This window comes from Phyllobates terribilis, unplaced genomic scaffold, assembly GCF_046119375.1.
Source record: "Phyllobates terribilis strain yellow unplaced genomic scaffold, ASM4611937v1 Scaffold_1__5_contigs__length_1240528914, whole genome shotgun sequence".
NCBI lineage: Eukaryota > Metazoa > Chordata > Amphibia > Anura > Dendrobatidae > Phyllobates > Phyllobates terribilis.
In genome coordinates, this window is record NW_027362761.1 from 282,110,619 (window position 1) to 282,131,407 (window position 20,789).

Here is a 20,789-nt window from a genome sequence, read left to right on the forward strand (position 1 = left end):
TTGAATAATCTTTGTTTTCAGATCATTTGACAGTTGTTTTGAGGAGCCCATGATGGCACTCTTCAGTGGAGCTTCAAACAGGAGAACAACTTGTAAGTGGCCACTTTAAGTAGCTTTTCTCATGATTGCATACACCTGGCTATGAAGTTCAAAGCTCAATGAGGTTACAAAACCAAAAAAAGTGCTTTAGTAAGTCAGTAAAAAGTAGGTAGGAGTATTTAAAACAAGAAAATGATAAGGGTGCCCATACTTATGCACCTGTCAAATTTTGTTTGAATGCAGATTGCACATTTTCTGTTAGTACAATAAACCTCATTTCAAGGCAGAAACATTACTGTGTCCAACAGTTATTACATATATCAAACTGAAATAGCTGTTGCAAAAACACCAATTTTTAGAAAACATTAAGCTTAAGAATAATAGGGGTGCCCAAACTTTTTCATATGACTGTACATGCGCTTGCATTCCAAGGAACAGAAAGCTAAGGAGATGGATGGCCTCATGATCATGAATAATTTACTCGTGGTGTAGGAGGCCGACCACTGCTGCTGTCTACCTTCTGAACTTTGTGTTGATGCCTGATTGACCCAGGACCCGCAATCCTCTATGTCTGGAGGACGTGTTGCATCCCAGTGTCCAATTGTGTCCCGGCTTCCACAATATTAACCCAGTGTGAAGGCGTCAGTCAGATGGACCATCCCTGGCCACATTCACTTGTCCACGTGTTTGTGGTTAGGCTGTCCTTCAAATAGGCTGGGGACCGTGTGTGGGCACCCGGCTGCGGGGCGGCTGGGGACCAAGTATGGACACCAGGCCGCCGACGCAACCATGACGTGGTGGCCAGATTCCGCCTCCACATGCCTAAAAGGCCCAATTTCAAGTGCAAGCAAGCAAGCAGTATGGTATTGCAGCCTGGGGGTGGGTGGGTGACAGGCTGCATACCTGCGCTTGCATTGCAAGGAATGAGGGAGGTACAATTGAACACTGCCCTGGGACAAGGACTTCCACGGGGATAGTTGCAAGTCTCCATCTTCTGATGCGGCAAGGATCACTTCTGATGGGCACACTTTTAGGCAGTGACCTGGGTGTCAGAAGTGCTTCCAGGGGTCTTCCCCATGCTGTTCCCATGTCTTTTCAGCACTGTATGCATGTGTCACACAGCACATGGCCAGATAAGGTTGTAAAATGTTAAAATTATATTTCCCGGTGAATGCATTTGTCACGGTTGAAAGCAATGCAAAAGTGCAAAAACGCATAAAAATGCTACTTGTGAACATAGCCCAAGGTGTGGAGGAGTATTTTTGTTTTTGGTTATTTATTTTACCTTATACACAAGTCTTTACCCTGGAAAGGAAGCTCATTAACATATTTCACAGGAAAACAGTTTCACTTTCATTTTTGAACGTTTTATTGTGAGTCCGTAAAAGTGGCTTAATACCTCTGACCACGTTGTTGACAGCCGTGACCTGGGGGTCAGAAATGCTTCCTGGGGCGATCCCCATGCTGTCCCCATGTCATTTGTGCACTGTCACTATAATTTTGGGCACTTTTTAGGCTTTCTACAGACTGCTGGGGGTGCCGCCGCAAAAATGCTCGGGTCTCCCATAGACTAACATTGGGCTCGTTGCTCGGGTCGAGCACCCGAGTATCACAGTGAGCTCGGCCCGAGCTTCGAGCACCCGAGCATTTTAGTGCTCGCTCAACACTAGTACTTATTCCTCAACGCCGTGAAAATGCGACGCTGAGGAATAAGTAAATAGCGCCCCCAGCGGCGGCTATTCCTGCGGGTGTCAGCTTTGTGTGACAGCTGACACCCTGCAGTATTGGCCCCGGCCGGTCACTATGCCGATCAGGTGCCGATTGACCCCTTAAATACCGCTGTCAATCGTGACAGCGGTATTTAAGTTGTTACAAGGGGATCTTGCGACCCCCTTAGTAAACATCGGACCCCCACGATGAGAATTGCTGGTCCCGATGGTTACCATGGTACCCTGAGATCATGTGATGATCCCAGGGTATGGTGGCCTGTGAGAGCCAGCAATAAGCTGGCTCTCGCAGGGAGAGTCAGAAATGACTCACTGACAGGTCTCATGCACTGCAGTACAGAGGTACTGCAGTTTATGAGATCGGCAATAAAAGTGACAATCACACATATCACAGTGGGACATAGTGAAAAAATAAAAAAAGTTAAATAAAATATGTAAAAAAGTTAAAAAAACACGCAAAAAGTGTACACAAATCTCTAAAATCCGTTTCTCCGCTCAAAACTCAGCGTTTGTGATAAAACGAAAATAAACGAAAAAAGTACACATAATTGGTATCACCGCATCCGGAACGACCCACTCTATAAAACTAGCACATTATTTAGTCCACTTGGCGAATTCTGTAAAAAATAAAAACCAAAAACACGCCAAAAATGACTCTTTTTCATCATACAGACTCACAAAAAAGTGAATAAAAAGTCGCACGTAAAAAAAATACACTGCTCAAAAAAATAAAGGGAACACTTAAACAACAGAATATAACTCCAAGTAAATCAAACTTCTGTGAAATCAAACTGTCCATTTAGGAAGCAACAATGATTGACAATCAATTTCACATGCTGTTGTGCAAATGGAATAGACAATAGATGGAAATTATTGGCAATTATCAAGACTCCCTCAATAAAGGAGTGGTTCTGCAGGTGGGGACCACAGACCACATCTCAGTACCAATGCTTTCTGGCTGATGTTTTGGTCACTTTTGAATGTTGGTTGTGCTTTCACACTCGTGGTAGCATGAGCCGGACTCTACAACCCACAGAAGTTGCTCAGGTAGTGCAGCTCATCCAGGATGGCACATCAATGCGAGCTGTGGCAAGAAGGTTTGCTGTGTCTGTCAGCGTAGTGTCCAGAGGCTGGAGGCGCTACCAGGATTCAGGCCAGTACATCAGGAGACGTGGAGGGGGCCGTAGGAGGGCAACAACCCAGCAGCAGGACCGCTACCTCCACCTTTGTGCAAGGAGGAACAGGAGGAGCACTGCCAGAGCCCTGAAAACTGACCTCCAGCAGGCCACAAATGTTCATGTGTCTGCACAAACTGTTAGAAACCGTCTCCATGAGGGTGGTATGAGGGCTCGACGTCCACAGATGGGGGTTGTGCTCACAGCCCAACACCATGCAGGACGCTTGGCATTTGCCACAGAACACCAGGATTGCCATAGTCACCACTGGCACCCTGTGCTCTTCACAGATGAAAGCAGGTTCACACTGAGCACATGTGACAGATGTGACAGAGTCTGGAGACGCCGTGGAGAGCGATCTGCTGCCTGCAACATCCTTCAGCATGACCGGTTTGGCAGTGGGTCAGTAATGGTGTGGGGTGGCATTTCTTTGGAGGGTCTCACAGCCCTCCATGTGCTCGCCAGAGGTAGCCTGACTGCCATTAGGTACCGAGATAAGATCCTCAGACCCCTTGTGAGACCATATGCTGGTGCTTTTGGCCCTGGGTTCCTCCTAATGCAGGACAATGCCAGACCTCATGTGGCTGGAGTGTGTCAGCAGTTCCTGCAAGATGAAGGCATTGAAGCTATGGACTGACCCACCCGTTCCCCAGACCTGAATCCGATTGAGCACATCTTGGACATCATGTCTCGCTCCATCCATGTCTTGCACCACAGACTGTCCAGGAGTTGTCGGATGCTTTAGTCCAGGTCTGGGAGGAGATCCCACAGGAGACCATCCGCAACTTCATCAGGAGCATGCCCAGACGTTGTAGGGAGGTCATACAGGCACGTGGAGGCCACACACAATACTGAGCCTCATTTTGACTTGTTTTAAGGACATTACATCAAAGTTGGATCAGCCTGTAGTCTGTTTTTCCACTTTAATTTTGCTGGTGACTCCAAATCCAGGCCTCCATTGGTTAATAAATTTGATTTCCATTGATGATTTTTGTGTGATTTTGTTGTCAGCACATTCAACTTTGTACAGAACCAAGTATTCATTGAGAAAACTTCATTCATTCAGATCTAGGATGAGTTATTTGAGTGTTCCCTTTATTTTTTTGAGCAGTGTATATAAATAAAAACTCCAAACCCTCCCACAAAAAACAAGCCCTAATATGGCTCATTCGGCAAAAAATAAAAAAGTTACAGCTCTCAGAATGCAACAATGCAAATCAAGTTCATTTTTGTAACATTCTGTTTTTAGTCTGTAAAAATATCAAAGCATAAAAAAATATATAAATCTGGTATCGCTGTAATCGAACCGACCCAGTGGACAAATCGTTCTTATCACTTTTACCGCACGGCAAACGGCGCAAAAAATAAAAACTATAACTGAATTGCTGGTTTTTGTTTATTCTGTGTCTGAAAAATTTGAATAAACAGCGATCAAATATTACTATGTGCCCCAAAATGGTACCAAAAAAATCTGCAACTCGTCCCGCAAAAAATAAGCCCTCATACAGCTCTGTTCAGTAGTGATGAGCGAGCAAGCTCACTACTGCTCGGTGCTCGCCCGAGCATCTCACTGCTCGAGATGCTCGGCGCTCTCCGAGTATTTCCGGGTTGCTCGGGCAGGAACTCGGGTCCCCTCCCTGCATGTTTGGCGCTCTTTAGAGAGCCCATGAACATGCAGGGATTGCCTGTAATGCACTGTAATGGCGTAACCATGTTTGTTGTGGGGATTACAGTGATTGACTGGCCGCACAGCGTCATCAGGCTATATCAGACCTGGCGCTGAAATTCTCGTCACAGTCACTCCGGATCAGACAGTGTAATGAGAGCTGCTGCTGCATTAGGGAGAGATTTGCTTGTGTATTAGGTAGTGTAGGGAGAAAAACTGTACATTACACATATCCATCTTAACAAACAGTCCTTTTGAGGACTAATCCATCTGCAGAGATATCATGCAGGCAGGGTGTATAGGCAGGCAGTGTATATAGCAGACTGCAGTGCATATAGCACAAGAGGCTCCATCCAAATTCTGCCTTCTGCTGCTGTTAGATATTTCTATACAAAGGCCCAGGTCTCAGGGGCCAGGAATACTTTTCTTTGGATCTTAATCCTCATTATTTGCTTAAAAAGCATTCCAGAGAACACCGTTTTTCTGCGCCATTTGCTTGTTGACACCGCAGAATACAGCCAGGTCCTTTCCATATTACAGCGCTAGAAATCCAGATATTGAAAACTGTGTTTTCTCCGTCAAGCGGATCACATATATGTTGTTAGAAAATACTGCCATTTCTGGCCTCCATTAAAAATTTCCTTTAGTGTGTCAGTGAACCAATTCACAGCAGTTTGCTGTTCAAACTACTTACCTACAGGCCAGATATTTAAAACTGTTTTCTCTGTCACACGGATCACATATAAGTTCGCTCCAAACTCAGTCATTTGTAGTGAGCGTGGAAAATACTGTCCTCCATTTAAAATGGGCAAGGCACGTGGCAAGGGACGGGGAACTGGACGTGATGGTAATGGTGCATGCAGAGGCCGAGGACAAGGCTGTGGGCTAGCTGAAATTGTGCCACAACAAACACCCACATCTTCTTGGCAGACCTTCCTGTCCCAATTTCTAGGGGACAGCAGCACACCACTATTGAACCCAGAACAGTGTCAAAAGGTTGTTGGTTGGATAGCAGATAATGCTTCCAGTCACTTTTCCACCACCACCACCACCAACACCCTGTCTTCCACACGGTCAAGTCTCAGTAGCTGTGAGTCTGGACCACATATTCCTCACCCTGATCCTCCTTCCTCCCACCATGCAGAGTACCCAGAGACAACCGATCCCACACTTGGACACTCTGAAGAGCTGTTTACTTTTCCATTTATAGATTCGGGCCTCTCGCCCGGTCCACTTAAAGCGGGGCAAAAGGAGATCGCGTATAGCGATACCCAAATATTTGAGCAGCCACGGTCACATGAAGGCGACGGTGGGAAAGTGTCACAAAAGGTGGACGATGATGAGACACAATTGGCAGAAAGTCAGGAGGAGGACCAGGGTGCGGAATTGGAAGACGAGGTGGTGGATGATATAGTAACTGACCCAACCTGGCAGGAGGACATGCAGAGCGAGGACAGCAGCACACAGGGAGAGGGAGGCAAAGCACCCCAACAGGAAGGAAGAGGCAGTGTGGTGTCCGCAGACCGAAGGCAGGCAACCATTCCCCGTAACACCAACACGAAGGAAGTTGCCAGTACAACTGTTAGGTCTTCCCGAATCTGGTTGTTTTTTAAAGACTCTGCCGATAACCCCAAAAGGCCATTTGCACCACCTGCCAGGCCAGCATCACCAGGGGTGGCAAAACGACCAGCCTGACCACCACCAGCATGATCAGGCACATGGCAGGAAAGCACCCGACTTTGTGGGCCGAACCCCAATGTCCAAGAACAGTGTCTGCGGCTGGCACCATTGCTTCTTCAGCTGTAGTGCATGCTGGCCAATCCCCTGTCCATGGTTCATGCGAAGACGCCTCCTGCCCTGCACCTGTCATTGCACACTCTCAAGTAGCAGCATCAGGAAGCATGTCCATGTCCTTGTCCCAGCGCAGCGTTCAGTTGTCCATTCCCCAGTCCTTGGAACGCAAGTGCAAATATGCAGCCAACGCCCCACAGGCCACACTACTAAATTCTCACATTTCACGACTGCTTGCGTTCGAAATGTTGCCTTTTAGGCTCATGGAGATGGAAGCATTCCGCAACCTGATGGCGGCGGCCGTCCCTCGGTTCTCGATCTCCAGCCACCACTATTTCTCCCAGTGTGCCGTCCACGCATTACACAAGCACGTGTCCCAAAACATTAGCCATGTCCTCAACAACGCAGTTACCGGTAAAGTCCACCTAACCACGGACACGTGGACAAGTGCTTGTAGGGAGGGATGGTACATCTCGCTGTTGGCACACTGGGATAACATAGTGGAAGCCGGGACCCAGTCGGACCTTGGGGCGGAACACGTCCTCCCGACGCCAAGGATTGCGGGCCCTAGGTCAATCAGGGTTGCCCCCACGGTCTACAGCTCCTGCACCTCATTCTCCTCAGCCTCCTCCTCCTCTTTAGCCTCCATCTTCGAAATGACCACATCAGTCACAAGCTGGAAGCACTACAGCACTGCCTCGGCCAAGCGGCAACAGGCTGTGCTGAAGCTAATGTGCCTAGGTGACAAACCGCACAATGCTGAAGAGTTGTGGACAGCTCTGAAAGAGCAGGAAGATCTTTGTCTCACACCGCTGAACCTACATCCAGGCATGGTCGTGTGTGACAATGGCCGGAACCTGGTGGCGGCTCTGAGGCGAGGCGAACTCACACACGTACCATGCCTGGCCCATGTGCTTAAACTCGTGGTTCAGCGGTTTCTCAAATCCTACCCGGAGCTGCCGGATCTGCTTGTTAAAGTATGCCGCCCGTTTGCCCATTTTAGAAAGTCAGCTACAGCTTCCGCCGCCCTTGCAGTGTTTCAGCAGCATTTACAGCTTCCGGCTCACAGACTGGTGTGTGATGTCCCCACACATTGGAACTCTACACTGCAGATGTTGGGAAGGATTTGTGAGCCGAAGAGGGCAGTTGTTGAGTACCAGCATCAACAAGGCCGTCGGTATTCAGTTCAGACTCCACACATAAGACCTCAGGAGTGGACATGGATGTCAGACATATGTACCATCCTCCAAAACTTTGAGGACTCCACCAAGATGGTGAGTGGTGATGACGCCATAATTAGCGTCACCATCCCGCTTTTCTGTCTTCTGAAACGCTCTCTGCTCACAATCAAAGAGGATGCATTGCAGGCGGAGCACAATGAGATGGAGCAAGGAACCATACAGGGTGATTACACACAGCCAAGCCTCATCTCATCCCAACGTAGATTGGGTGACAATGAGGAAGAGGAAGGACAGGAGCTAGTTTCATGCACTATATACGGTCCTACCTTCACAGCTGTCATACCGTTTGTTCAGTGTGGATGGCCAGAGGACAGAGAGGAGTAGGAGGAGGAGGAGAGCATGGTCAGTCATCCTCTTGGTGAGGACACGGAAGTCTTGCCTGGTAGTAGTCTGGCACGCATGGCTGATTTTATGTTACGCTACCTTTCCCATGACCCTCGCGTTCTCAAAATTTTGGGTAACAGTCATTACTGGTTGGTGACACTTCTAGACCCACACTACAAGGAGAACTTTATATCTCTTATTCCTGAGGCGGACAGGTCTACAAAAATGGGGCTGTACCAGAAGACCCTTGTTGCGGAACTATTAAGAAAATTCCCATCTGAAAACGCTGGCGGTAGAGGGCACACTTCGTTGGACAGCCAAGGAGTAAAGGTGAGAGAGACCCATCTTCAATCCAGCAGAGGCAGGGGAACACTGTCAAAGTTCTGGGAGAGTTTTCTCAGACCCTCCCATCGCACAGACCCTGAGGCGCGGGGTACTCTCACAAGGAGTGCAAAGTTTGGAAAGATGCTGAGAGAGTACCTTGCCGACCTTACCAACGTCCTCCGTGATTCCTCTGTGCCTTATAATTATTGGGTATCCAAGCTGGATACGTGGAATGAACTGGCTCTCTATGCCTTGGAGGTCCTAGCCTGCCCTGCCGCCAGCATTTTATCACAGCAGGTTTTTAGTGCCACTGGTGGAATTATAACTGATAAGCTCATCCGCCTGTCAACTGAAAATGCTGACAGGCTGACTCTTATAAAAATGAACAAGGGCTGGATTGGGCCAGACTTCTCAACACCACCGAATGATAGCAGTGTAACATAAACTCAAATCCAGCGTCTTTTCTTGGGAGGTGTATTTCCATGCAGCTTTTCACACCCACACATGGGTATATGCTTCCTGATTTTGTCTATTTGCTCTTGTCCTCCTCCTTCTCCTCATCCTCCACCACCATATCACCAGGGTGACCGTGGTCCGTGATGCAACACCCACATAATTTTTTTAAAGGGTGTTTATGATGCCCGTAAAAAATTTTTTTTATACAGTATGTTCATGTATACCCCCCAGGGGTAAATGTTTGTCAGCCCATACACTTAGTGCATGGGCATTACAAGTATAGGAGGCCCGCTCCTTTCTAATGGGAACATTTTTTTATGAGGCCCTCCTCCACATCTCTTCCAAGGGGCATTGAAGTGCCTCCAAATTTTTGGCAGCCCTTGCATTCACTGCATAGGCCAACACTATGGGAGACTCTCTCCCTTCAAATGGAAATTTGTCGTACCTTGTTACTGTGGCCCTGCTCTATGTGTCTTTAAATTCTTAGTGGGGTTTTTCCTAAAATTGGTCAGCCGTTGGACTCACTGCATACTCTATAACTGTATAGCAGACTCTCCTTTCCAATGGGAATTTGTCATTACTGTGGCCCTGCTCTATGTGTCTATAAATTCTTAGTGGGGCTTTTCCTAAAATTGGTCAACCTTTGGACTCACTGCATACCCTATAACTGTATAGCAGACTCTCTCCTTTCCAATGGGAATTTGTCATTACTGTGGCCCTGCTCTATGTCTCTTTAAATTCTTAGTGGGCTTTTTCCTAAAATTGGTCAGCCGTTGCACTCACTGCATACCCTATAACTGAATAGCAGACCCTCTCCTTTCTAATTGGAACATGTCGTACTTGATACTGTGGCCTTTGTCTGTGTGTCTTTAAATTCTTAGTGGGGATTTTCCTAAAATTGGTCAGACGTTGGACTCACTGCATACCATATAACTGTATAGCAGACCCTCTCCTTTCTAATGGGAACATGTCGTACTTGTTACTGTGGCCCTGCTCTGTGTGTCTTTAAATTCTTAGTGGGGTTTTTCCTAAAACTGGTCAGCCTTTGGACTCACTGCATACCCTATAGCTGTATAGCAGACTCTTTCCTTTCTAATGGGAATTTGTCATTACTGTGGCCCTGCTCTGTGTGTCTTTAAATTCTTAGTGGGGTTTTTCCCAAATTTTGATAGCCCTTGCAGTCACAGCATAGGGATTACCACTATAGGAGACCTCTTTTATAATGGGAACATTTTTTGTTACTGAGACCCTTCTCTATGTCTCTTCAAAGGGGTACTGGGTTGCGTCCAAATTTTTGGCAGCCCTTGCAGTCACTGGATACGCAATAACAGTATAGGAGACCCACTTGTTAATAATGGGAACAACAAAGCATAGCCGGAGGAATCTCCGGTTCTCTGGTGAGCCTGTCCAACCCTGCCGAGAAGCAGCCCTGGCTAAGAAAAGTGTGGCGGAAGGTTCCCGGACACTCTGTGGCTGCTTTTTAAATGTGGATCGGCTATGCTTATGCATGTTATTTCTTAAATCGCATTACAAATCAGACCATTATCCAACTCTTTATTCAAGAAATTAAATGCACAAAGAAAGATGTGTGTGTGTCAAAGCACCAACGACAAGTGCGAGTTGATGTTGGATGGGCTGCCATTGCTTCTGCAACAAGCTTCATTAGAGGACTTCCTGGGAGAAATGACACGCAGGGTAGATACGGTTTCCCTCTATGCCAGTCCTTTCACCGAGCTAAATACAACTCTCAGCAAAAAAAGTTGTAGACTGGCTCCGTACCGTCCCTGGCTACATTCACCTGTCCACGTGTTTGTGGTTAGGCGGTCCTTCCCAGTAAGTGCACTGGGGAGGGCACGGGTAATGTTGTGGGACCTGTGCCTGTGGAAGGCGTAGGTGACACCGGGAGAAACAGTGGCGGCTGGGGACCGAGTATGGACACCCGGCTGCCGCCGGCATGAGGTTGTGAAAAGCTTCCACCTCCACGAACCTAAAAGGCCACATTTCAAGTGCAAGCAGCTGTCAACAATTTGGCAGTATAGTATTGCAGCCTGTGGGTGGGTGGGTGGCTGGCTGCATACTTGTGCTTGCATTCCAAGGAATGGGGTAGGGACAACTGAACTCTGCACTGGGACAAGGACGTGGATGGTGATTGTTGCAAGTCTGCAACGACAGGTGCATGGCGGGAGGCATCTTCACATGCGCCAAGGATCACTTATGATGGGCACACTTTTAGGCAGTCACCTGGGAGTCAGAAATGCTTCCAGAGGTCTTCCCCATGCTGTTCCCATGTCTTTTCAGCACTGTATGCATGTGTCTGATGATGTGTCACACACCACATGGCCAGAGAAGGTTGTAAAATGTTAACCCCTTAACCCCCGAGGGTGGTTTGCACGTTAATGACCAGGCCAATTTTTACAATTCTGACCACTGTCATTTTATGAGATAATTACTCTGGAACGCTTCAATGGATCCCCCTGATTCTGAGATTGTTTTTTCGTGACATATTGTCCTTCATGATTGTGGTAAAATTTCTTCGATATCACTTGCGTTTATTTGTGAAAAAAACGGAAATCTGGCGAAAATTTTGAAAATTTTGCAATTTTCAAACTTTGAATTTTTATGGCCTTAAATCAGAGAGATATGTCACACAAAATAGTTAATAAATAACATTTCCCACATGTTTACTTTACATCAGCACAATTTTGGAACCACATTTTTTTTTTGTTAGGGAGCTAAAAGGGTTAAAAGTTGACCAGCGATTTCTCATTTTTCCAACAAAATTTACAAAACCATTTTTTTAGGGACCACATCACATTTGAAGTCACTTTGAGAGGTCTTTATGACAGAAAATATGCAAAAGTGACATCATTCTAAAAACTGCACCCCTCAAGGTGCTCAAAACCACATACAAGAACTTTATTAACCCTTCAGGTGATTCACAGGAATTTTTGGAATGTGGAAGAAAAAAATGAACATTTAACTTTTTTCACAAAAATGTTACCTTAGACCCAATTTTTTTATTTTCACAGGGGTAACAAGAAAAAATGGACCCCAAAATTTGTTTTACAATTTCCCCTGGGCACGCAGATGCCCCATATGTGGGGAAAAAACACTGTTTGGGCGCACGACAGGGCTCGGAATGGTAGGAGCGCCATTTGACTTTTTGATTGTAAAATTTGCTTGAATAATTAGCGGACGCCATGATACGTTTGGAGAGCCCCTCATGTGCCTAAACATTGGAGCTCCCCCACAAGTGACCCCATTTTGGAAACTAGACCCCCCAAGGCACCTATCTAGATGCATAGTGAGCACTTGGAACCCCCAGGTGCTTCACAAATTGATTCGTAAAAATGAAAAAGTGTTTTTTTTTCACTTTTTCATTTTTCCGAATCAATTTGTGAAGCACCTAGGGGTTCCAAGTGCTCACTATGCATCTAGATAGGTGACTTGGGGGGTCTAGTTTCCAAAATGGTGTCACTTGTGGGGGAGCTCCAATGTTTGGGCACACAGAGACTCTCCAAATGCAAGTGACCCCATTTTGGAAACTAGACCCCCCAAGGCACCTATCTAGATGCATAGTGAGCACTAAAAGACGCATTTTTTGTAAAATCTAGTTTTTGCATTGCCATATTTTGAGAGCTATAATTTTTCCAGATTTTGGCAGACAGTCATGTGACGGCTAGAGATGAGCGGTGTTCGACTCGAACTGTTCGCCAATCTCAAATTCGAGCTGTTTTGGGCGGTGTTCGAGCCGTTCGGCGAACACGAACGATTTGAAAAAAATTTGGCTGTTCGAGGTTATGTTCGATAACTGCTCGTGCACCAAAATCATAACTGGATTTTTTCTCAGTAATGCTGAAAATTAATGTTAATACGCAGTTTGAGAGTACAGCGGGGCAGGGGGGAGGGGCAGGGGATGGATCTCTGCAGGAATAATGAAGATCTCCATTTTTTTTTCTCTTTCCCGCATTTACAGTGGGGAGGTGCAATCTGTCTGCCTATCAGCGACGCACACACGGAGCGAAGTGCTTTTTTTCACACAAGCAAGGGCATGTGTCATTGGCAGTGTATGTCACATGTCCTTGTCCTAATAGACCCAGCCATTTTCCCCGTCGCCAACATTTTCTCACTGCTGCAGCTGCGTGTTAGACGGCACCGCTGTTGCTGTGTGTGCTATACCTTGTTAATTTCAAGCCAATTTTCGCACAAATCTACAGATAGCTTGGGAGTAGGGAATAGTTGTGATTGCAGTCCTTTTAAGGACTAGGTTACAACATTTCATATGACTTTTATCAGGCAAGTCTGTGCTCTTATATAGATAGGTTGGGAGTAAAGACTAATTGTAATTGCAGTCCTTTTCAGGACTAAGTTACACCAGTTCCTATCACTTTTATAAGGCAGGTCTGTGCTCTTAAATAGATAGGTTGGGAGTAAAGACTAGAGATGAGCGTTGTTCTACTCGAACTGTTCGCCAATCTCAAATTCGAGCTATTTTGGGCGGTGTTCGAGCCGTTCGGCGAACACGAACAATTTGAGAAAAATTCGGCTGTTCGAGGTTATGTTCGATAACTGTTTGTGCACCAAAATCATAACTGGATTTTTTCTCAGTAATGATGAAAATTAATGTTAATACGCAGTTTGAGTGTACAGCGGGGTGGGGGGAGGGGCAGGGGATGGATCTCTGCAGGAACAATGAAGATCTCCATTTTTTTTTCTCTTTCCCGCATTTGCAGTGGGGAGGTGCAATCTGTCAGCCTATCAGCAGCGCACACACGGAGCGAAGTGCTTTTTTTCACACAAGCAAGGGCATGTGTCATTGGCAGTGTATGTCACATGTCCTTGCCCTATAAGACCAAGCCATTTTCCCCGTCGCCACCATTTTCTCACTGCTGCAGCTGTGTGTTAGACGGCACCGCTGTTGCTGTGTGCGCTATACCTTGTTAATTTCAAGCCAATTTTCGCACAAATCTACAGATAGCTTGGGAGTAGGGAATAGTTGTGATTGCAGTCCTTTTAAGGACTAGGTTACAGCATTTCCTACGACTTTTATCAGGCAGGTCTGTGCTCTTAAATAGATAGATTGTGGGAGTAAAGACTAATTGTAATTGGAGTCCTTTTCAGGACTAGGTTACATCAGTTCCTATCAGTTTTTGCCAGGCAGGTCTGTGCCAGTGCTGTGCAAGTTTTTTTCACAGCATTTGGCTGAATCTAGCAAAGCTAATCCTTTTTGGCCTATTGCAGAGTGTGTTAGTCAGTGGAGTAGCCTATCTGTGTTGCAAGATATACCACCTGTGTATAGAATACCAATTTTTTTACTGCACCTAGTGAAGTAAAATCTTTTGGGCATAGCATCATTCTATTAGTCCATCTATACTGACCTCCATCAGGTTGCAAATTGAATATAATTTTTTTCTGCATCTAGCTCTGAAAAAATATTGGGCTTCTAGCTGTGTGTGGGACTTGTTCTATTAATCCATCTATACAGACCTCCATCAGGTTGCAAACTGAATATATTTTTTTCTGCATCTACCTCTGAAAAAATATTGGGCTTCTAGCTGTGTGTGGGACTTGTTCTATTAATCCATCTATACAGACCTCCATCAGGTTGCAAACTGAATATATTTTTTTCTGCATCTACCTCTGAAAAAATATTGGGCTTCTAGCTGTGTGTGGGACATGTTGTATTAGTCCATCTATACTGACCTCCATCAGGTTGCAAACTGAATATATTTTTTTCTGCATCTACCTCTGAAAAAATATTGGGCTTCTAGCTGTGTGTGGGACTTGTTGTATTAGTCCATCTATACTGACCTCCATCAGGTTGCAAACTGAATATATTTTTTTCTGCATCTACCTCTGAAAAAATATTGGGCTTCTAGCTGTGTGTGGGACTTGTTCTATTAATCCATCTATACAGACCTCCATCAGGTTGCAAACTGAATATATTTTTTTTCTGCATCTAGCTCTGAAAAAATATTGGGCTTCTAGCTGTGTGTGGGACTTGTTCTATTAATCCATCTATACAGACCTCCATCAGGTTGCAAACTGAATATATTTTTTTCTGCATCTACCTCTGAAAAAATATTGGGCTTCTAGCTGTGTGTGGGACTTGTTCTATTAATCCATCTATACAGACCTCCATCAGGTTGCAAACTGAATATATTTTTTTCTGCATCTAGCTCTGAAAAAATATTGGGCTTCTAGCTGTGTGTGGGACTTGTTCTATTAATCCATCTATACAGACCTCCATCAGGTTGCAAACTGAATATATTTTTTTCTGCATCTACCTCTGAAAAAATATTGGGCTTCTAGCTGTGTGTGGGACTTGTTGTGTTAGTCCATCTATACTGACCTCCATCAGGTTGCAAACTGAATATTTTTTTTTCTGAATCTACCTCTGAAAAAATATTGGGCTTCTAGCTGTGTGTGGGACTTGTTGTATTAGTCCATCTATACTGACCTCCATCAGGTTGCAAACTGAATATATTTTTTTCTGCATCTACCTCTGAAAAAATATTGGGCTTCTAGCTGTGTGTGGGACTTGTTCTATTAATCCATCTATACAGACCTCCATCAGGTTGCAAACTGAATATATTTTTTTCTGCATCTAGCTCTGAAAAAATATTGGGCTTCTAGCTGTGTGTGGGACTTGTTCTATTAATCCATCTATACAGACCTCCATCAGGTTGCAAACTGAATATATTTTTTTCTGCATCTACCTCTGAAAAAATATTGGGCTTCTAGCTGTGTGTGGGACTTGTTCTATTAATCCATCTATACAGACCTCCATCAGGTTGCAAACTGAATATATTTTTTTCTGCATCTAGCTCTGAAAAAATATTGGGCATCTAGCTGTGTGTGGGACTTGTTCTATTAATCCATCTATACAAACCTCCATCAGGTTGCAAACTGAATATATTTTTTTTCTGCATCCTCCTCTGAAAAAATATTGGGCTTCTAGCTGTGTGTGGGACTTGTTGTATTAGTCCATCTATACTGACCTCCATCAGGTTGCAAACTGAATATATTTTTTTCTGCATCTACCTCTGAAAAAATATTGGGCTTCTAGCTGTGTGTGGGACTTGTTCTATTAATCCATCTATACAGACCTCCATCAGGTTGCAAACTGAATATATTTTTTTTCTGCATCTACCTCTGAAAAAATATTGGGCTTCTAGCTGTGTGTGGGACTTGTTGTATTAGTCCATCTATACTGACCTCCATCAGGTTGCAAACTGAATATATTTTTCTCTGCATCTACCTCTGAAAAAATATTGGGCTTCTAGCTGTGTGTGGGACTTGTTCTATTAATCCATCTATACAGACCTCCATCAGGTTGCAAATTGAATATAATTTTTTTCTGCATCTAACCCAGCCAATAGTTTTGGCCTAATACCACAGTTTGGCCACTCAGCTCTGCTCGGTTCCCATCCATTGTTTTTTTGTGCAAACAACTCCAGAGTTGTGAATTAGTTAACCACCAAAATGAGTGGAAAAAGGCCTGCTGCTGGTGGAAAGGGGAATAGGCGTGTTGGGAAGGGGAAAAAAGTTGTGTCCGTGGGGTAGGTGTTAAAGCAACAGTAACATCTGCAGAAGAAAGACCATCTTCCAGCCAAACTAAAATGTCTACTTCTTTTAGCGGACAATGTGATAAGATCCCTTTCTTACGGCCACGCCAATCGCTACAAATTCCAGATGAGGCACAAAAACAGCAGGTGCTTCAACGGATATCAAGTGCTCCTTTAAGTGGGCTCTCCTCCACATCAACTTCAACATCACAAATACTCCAGTCCTCAAAGGTGTCACCCCAATCGCACTTGCTTCCTCACAGCTCCCAAATCTCCAGCTGCCCGTCTGAGTATGAGGTAGAACAGATGGTTGAGTCTGCAGAGCTGTTTACTCATACTATAGCCTGGGAATCAGAGGTCGACTCCAGCGCTTCTGTGAATCCAGACGAGGAAATGATCTGCACTGATGCCCAGAATCTTTATGAGTCGGATCCAGGACCAGACGCAGAAGGTTCTGACCATAATGTAGACCCTCATTCCCAAACTGTAACTCCTGTTGGTGGAGACAATGAGGAAGACGATGATAAGACTCAAATACCTGATTGGAGCGACAACTTTAGTTTTTTGTCAGGGCAGGAACAGGTTGGCTCTGAGGACGACGGGTGTGATAACGCACAGGGTGATGATGATGAGGTTGGAGATCCCACTTACTGTCAACCCACAGTCAGCCAAGAGATGAGGTCAGCAGAGGAGGTGGAGGAAGATGCTAGTGACGACGAGGTCAGGTTGCGCCTTCCTGGACAGAGACGTAGTACTGGAAGCACGTCAACAACTGCATCCTCAAACACAACTCTGCCTCTCACCACAAGTCGTGGTGGCTCTTCAGGTCGCATGGGTGCTAAGCCTTGCATAGCCTGGGCATTTTTTCAGATCGATAAAGATGACCCAACTCGTGTTATCTGTAACATTTGTCAGCAAAAGCTAAGTAGAGGCAAAAAAATACATAGTTTGAGTACTTCATGCATGAACTGGCACATGGACATGAAGCATAAGTTGCAGTGGGAAGCTCAGTGTGCTACAATGCGGCCTAGCCGGCCGGGCCAACCACCGTCTGCCATATCTTGTGCATCCGCGGCCTCTTCATCCTCTGTGACTGGGGGGACAGCAGTCACACCTGTTTTGGGGCGCAGACCTGCCACCTCTTTACCAGCAACAGCCAGCGTGATTGGCAGGTCATCATTTTCTTTGGAGGTGGTAACACCAGCTGGTGTTGAGCACTGTCCGACATCGATAGCACCACCTTTGGATCAAGGCAACCTAACATGTCCGCCTGCATCTTCCTCACAGACCGGCAGTTTGCCGGGGACACCCTTATCAACCCCGTCTAAGCACAATAGCCTGCCCTCGGTCCCTCAGATGTGGACAAGTAAAAGACCATTTCCTCCTAGCCATGAGAAAGCTAAGAGGTTGAATTTCACCATCTGCAAGCTCTTGGCTACAGAAATGCTGCCTTTCCGCCTGGTGGACACAGAGGATTTTCGAGACCTTATGTCCGTCGCAGTGCCCCAGTACCAGATGCCCAGTCGGCACTACTTCTCAAAGAAAGGTGTGCCTGCGCTCCACCAGCATGTCGCACACAACATCACCGCTTCTTTTAGAAATTCTGTGTGTGACAGGGTGCATTTCACCACAGACACTTGGACGAGTAGGCATGGACAGGGGCGTTACATGTCGCTGACTGGGCACTGCGTAACTATGGTGACAGCAGGACAAGGGGCTGCTGTCCAAGTCTTGCCGTCCCCACGAGTTGTGCGTCAATCCTCTTTATGTCAAAGTTCCTCCACTGCTTCTGCCTCCTCAACCTCCTCTCGGTCTTCCACCTGCACCCAAAGCCTGTCTGGTCATGCCACAAGCTTTCTAACTGCGCAGAAGGGATCCTGCACACCTCCTTACTATGCTGGCAGTAGGGCTCAACGTCATCAGGCGGTTTTTACATTGAAATGTCTGGGAAATGTGAGTCACACAGCTGAGGAGTTGTGGTCAGCTCTGGAGAACCAATTTCATGAATGGTTGTCTCCACTGGACCTGAAACCAGGGAAGGCTGTGTGCGACAATGCTGCAAACCTGGGTGCGGCCCTTCGCCGGGGCAATGTCACACACGTGCCTTGTATGGCTCACGTGTTGAACCTGGTTGTCCAGCAATTTTTAGCCCACTATCCCAGACTAGATGGCCTTCTGCAGAGGGCACGGTCACTGTGTGCTCACTTCCGCCGTTCGCATCCCGCAGCTCAGCGACTTACATCTCTACAGAAGTCGTTGGGCCTGCCACTTCACCGGCTAAAATGCGATGTGCCTACCCGGTGGAATTCAACTCTGCACATGTTGCAGCGACTGTGGCAGCACCGACAAGCCCTGGTGCAATACGTTCTGACGTATAGCCTGGGCCAACGAGATTCAGAGGTGGGGCAAATCACGCTGGAGGAGTGGTCTCAGATCAGGGACCTATGCACCCTTCTGCACAGTTTTGAAATGGCGACGAAGATGTTTAGTGCTGACGATGCCATTATCAGCATGACTATTCCGGTGATTTACATGCTGGAGCACATGTTAAACAGAATTCGGAGTCAGGTGGTGGCACAAGAGGAGGTGGAGGAAGTAGAGGAGGAGGAGTTGTATGCGGAAGGGCTAACATCTGCAAGGTCCAGACGGTCGGCAGCACCAAGGCGGCAGGCATGTGAGGGTGGGGGAGATGGTTTTACCAGGGCACATGGTAGCAGCCAAACTAGTGAGGAAGGTGCAGGAGCCCAGGAAGAAGTGGAGGACGAACTGATGGAAGACTCATCAGATGAGGGAGACCTTGATCACATTTCTGTTGTGCGAGGTTGGGGGGAGAGGACAGAGGAAGGAAGCATGATTGTTACCTCGCCACCAACACAACAGGGACTTGGTGCTCTTGGATGCGCAACACACATGAGTGCCTTCTTGCTGCACTACCTGCAACATGACCCTCGAATTGTGAGAATTAGAAATAATCCTGACTACTGGGTTGCCACACTGTTAGATCCCCGGTACAAAAGTAAATTTGCAGAAATTATTCCTGCCATAGAAAGGGATGCACGCATGCAGGAGTATCAGCAGAGACTGTTGCAGAATCCTACATGTGCTTTTCCACAAAATACCAGTGGTGCACGTAGTGAATCTCACAGTTCCAACTTGCCAACCGTGGGACTGTCAAGTGTTCAGCACTCAAACCGTAACAGAACCACAGTATCTGCTGGTAACATCAATTTTGCGGAATCATTTCACCACTTTTTTAGCCCATCCTTTGCAAGGCCACAGGAGACAAGAAGTCTGACACATAGTCAACGCCTAGAGACGATGGTACAGGAGTATCTCCAAGTAAACATTGAAGCCACGACTGTGTCACTGGACCCTTGCTCTTTTTGGGCTTCCAATCTGGATAAATGGCCGGAGCTAGCCACTTACTCCTTGGAGATCTTGTCATGCCCCGCAGCCAGCGTTCTGTCTGAACGTGTGTTCAGCGCTGCTGGTGGTGTGCTGACAGATAAGCGCACGCGGCTCTCCACTGATAATGTAGACAGACTCACGTTCATAAAGATGAACAAATCATGGATCCGAAACGACTTTTCTACCCCTGTGTCATCCTGGGGAGAGTAAAAGCTTGATGATTGGTTAAAATCACCCTACCAACCGTTTTAAGCTTTCAAATTACTAATCATGTTTATCTGTATCTTGGCTGGAAAATAATTTGGGCTTTGTAGCAGTGTGCAGCACTGATTCTATTAGGCCATCTATAATAAGCTCCACCAGATTTAAAATTACTAATCATGTTTATCTGTATCTTGACTGGAAAATAATTTGGGCTTTGTAGCAGTGTGCAGCACTGATCCTATTAGGCCATCTATACTAAAGCTTCACCAGATTTAAAATTAATAATAATTTTTAGCTGCATCTAGCCCGAAAAATAATTTTGGGGCTCCGAGATGCGCAAGACACATAAGTGCCTTCTTGCTGCACTACCTGCAGCATGACCCTCATATTGTCAGAATTCGAAGTAATCATGACTACTGGGTTGCCACACTCTTAGATCCCCCAAACTTTTCGATCAACCTTTTCATTTTAATAAAGACCAAAAAAATGGTCATTTTTGAAATTATAAGCATTAGCAGGTTGTTAGAAACTGAAATCAAACAGTTTTCAACTCAAAACTTTATTCTAGGTGATGTTACATTTTCACATAGGACCCCTTGTTCGAAAGGAGCTTCTGAACTCTCTCGTCCATTGAATTTGTCAGGTTTTGGATGGTTTCTGCTTCAATTGTTTTGCATGAGGACAGAATACCCTCCCAGAGCTGTTGCTTAGATGTGAACTGCCTCCCGCCATCATAGACACTCCTTTTAATGATGCTCCAAAGGTTCTGAATGGGGTACAGGTCAGGGGAGCATGGGGGTCACACCATAAGTTTGTCCCCTTTTATGCCCATATCAGCCAGAGATGCAGATGTTTTATGTGCAGCA